Consider the following 3,534-nt stretch of genomic DNA (forward strand, 5'->3'; position numbering starts at 1 on the left):
TTGACTGGGTCAAAGTTAAATGTGACAAATAAAATGAGATGGAGGGAGTAGCATTTACAGCCAAAGACATGTAGAAAATTTAATGTTGGCTTCCTATTCTTGAACAATTGGTAGGGTTTCATGTATTTTGCTTGATTAACCAAAGAAATATTTCGAGTGTAGCATACAGTATTCACAACTTCAGCCCAGAAATATGTTGATAGTTTTGATTCTTCTAGCATTGTTCTTGCAGCTTCAATAAGAGATCTGTTTTTCCTTTCCACCACCCCATTCTGTTATGGATTTCTAGCTGCAGAAAACTCATGCATGATTCCATTCTCTTCACAAAATACTCTCATCAGAGAATTCTTGAACTTAGTTTCAGTGTCACTCTTGATTCTTCTAACCTTGAAGTCAGGACGATTGTTAACTTGCCTTATGTAATTGGTGATGATTTCACTAGCCTCATCTTTTGACTCTAGAAAATATGTCCATGAGAACTTTGAAAAATCATCCACAATTATTAGGCAATACCTCTTCTTTGAGATAGACAACACATTTACTGGTCCAAATAAGTAGATGTGAAGTAACTGTAAATGTTCTTCAATTGATGATTCAAGCTTCTTTTTGAATGATGATTTAATCTGCTTTCCCTTTTGACATGCATCATACAATCCATCCTTTGAAAACTCCACTTGAGGAATACCTCTAACCAAATCTTTCTTGACTAGCTCATTCATGGTATTGAAGTTTAGATGGGACAACTTCTTGTGACATAGCCAACTTTCATCTTGACTTGCCTTGCTAAATTGACAAGTAACAGATTCTGCATTTGATGAGTTGAAATCAGCTAAGTACACATTTCCTTTTCTCACTCCAGTGAGAACCACTTTCTTGCTTCTCTTGTTGGTCACAACACAGGCTTCATAATTGAAAGTGACTGAGTTGCCCTTATCACAAAGCTGGCTAATACTCAACAGATTATGCTTGAGTCCATCCACTAGGGCAACCTCTTCAATGATGACATTATCCTTTGAAATCAAGCCATATCCCACAGTATAACCCTTGTTGTCATCTCCAAAAGTGATACTTGGGCCAACTCTTTCCTTGAACCCAGTGAGCAGGGTAGAATCTCCAGTCATGTGCCTTGAGCAACCACTATCTAGATACCAAAGATTCTTTCTATCTCCCTGATTGCTTGATGAACTGGTCTATGTTTCATCTGATTTGGCCATTAGGGCTAGATTGACATAGTTTGTTTCTTCATCTTCATCCAATCCATCTGCAGCCCAGTCATTTTCTTGTATAATGAAAGCCCTTTCCTTCTGCTTATAATCGACAGACTCAAACTTCTTCTTGTTAGAATCAGACTTTTTACACTCACTAGAAAAATGACCTGCTAAGCCACATTTGAAACACTTGAATTTAGACTTATCAACCACGCTTCTGTTTGGCTTAGTTGCTTCAAAATCCTTCTTGAATTTGAGTTTGGAAAATCTCCTGGATAAGAATGCTAGATGCTCATCTATATCATTAATGCCATCTTGGCTCAACTGTTCTTCATTTTCAGCTACCAGCCCTTTACATGTAATAACTCGAATTTTTGAGACCTTGTAAAACGGTTAATGAATAGTAACCCTGACGGACGGGAAATTTTTTTTAGCCCACACTATGTAGTGCATGAGAAAATGAGTTTCGGAGTTGATATTACGATAATACGTATCAAATGAGTGTATGTAAATGCTATTAGTTTTCGAAGAAAACGAACTTTGAAAAATGATCGTATTTACGACTCATTGAGGATTACGGGAATCATAATATAATCACGAGATTAAAGCCCTACGGATTTATATTCAAGTAGGATAATTAAAAATATAAGGAATGAATACGAAAGGAATTACGTCGCGAACCATTTACGAGTAAGTATTACGAAAATGTTTAAGCAACCGAACGAACGCGTAAACGATTAAATAAACGTAACGCACTAACTAAACCATGGTAAAAAAGTAACCATGGTTACTTCATCAAATAGTGAGCTAACCATAGGATGATCAAGCTAGCTAGCAAAATAGTGTGCTAAGGAAGCTAACCATGTAGTTTAGCTTGTAACCTAGCAAGCTATTAAGATTTGTCCCTAAGATTTGCAACCAAGAATCAACCTAGAATGCTATACTAGGAAGAATAAAATCAATTGCAAGATATCACCCCATCTTCCTAGAAGCAACCTAGCAAATCAACCAAGCTAAGCAACCAAGAGGAGTATAAATACCCCCCATTACAATTGCTTCCATTCGGCAATTTGAAGAAAAAAAGGGGAATATAAATTCAAAACTCAAAGTTCTAGCTCTTGTAAAATTCTCCTATTAATTCTCAAGCCTCCTAGAAATTAAACTAAGGTAAGAAAATTCTTTCATCTCTTTTTATCAAAGTTTGATGGGTGAAATAAAATCAAGAAACTCACTAGTGAATAGTATAAATAGTAACCCCTCTTTCATTTCTTGATTTCAATGGTGGTTTTAGGTTCCAAAAATCACACCAAGCACTTCCAAGCCTCCACCATCCTCAAGAACACATCTCAAGCTTTCAAGAAAGGTAAAAATATTTGGCCCAACTTTATTTAAAATTTATTTTTAAGATCCATTTAGTATGTGGTAGTAAACCTAGTGTAATGAGTGTTATTGATGAAATCTTGATGATTAAGTTAAGTAGATTTAAGGTTGGTTGTTGTTGCCTCAATAACATGATTTTCTTGAGAGGAGTTTGTATGTTGATGATGATATGATGATTGTTGGTGGTTGTGTTAAGAGTTAGGGCGTAAACGAAACCCTGATCGTAAACATAACTCCGTTAAAACCAATGAATTGTAACTTTAAGTTTCTGCAGAAAGTCCCGAAGTTTTAAACTGTATTTTCTTGAAAAATAACCATTTTTAGAATAGACAATTTTATAAGGATCGTTTAGGCGCTTGAATCGCTTGATTCCAATTTACGGATCAAAAGTTATGGCCGCTTGAGTAAAAGTGATTTCCGCGACGAAAACGGCTACAAATCACGAACTTTGAAAATATAAAGGATAGACTTAAAAGTGTTCATAAATCATGAAATTTTTACAGAGAGTAAAATATTGAGTTTCCTAACTTCCATAAAAAATTCAAGTGAAAATAATGATTTCTCAAATTTTATAAAAATATCGGAGCCGAGACCGCGCGAGTAGAAACTGTAAGAATCCATAAGCGGAGCCGACGGCGATAATAAGAATGAACCTAAGATACTTAGGAAAATGAAGCGACCATAATGTGAATATGACTTAAAGGACTAATAAGGGTAGTATAAGTTGAGAGGGTGCATAATAAGTAGCACATGAGTGCGAGTCGCCGTAAATTAGAACGGGACCTAACAAAATGAAATGTGTTTATGGTTATAGATTTCTGAGCGGAACCTAGAGCATCCTCCACCTCGAGATACCCAGGCAAGTTTACGAACCCAACTCCATTTTACTGTTGTGTTGTGAAAGGATTGTTTTACTATCATTGCATAAATACCATGTTTTCCATGA

Source organism: Apium graveolens, chromosome 8, assembly GCF_009905375.1.
Source record: "Apium graveolens cultivar Ventura chromosome 8, ASM990537v1, whole genome shotgun sequence".
Taxonomy (NCBI): domain Eukaryota; kingdom Viridiplantae; phylum Streptophyta; class Magnoliopsida; order Apiales; family Apiaceae; genus Apium; species Apium graveolens.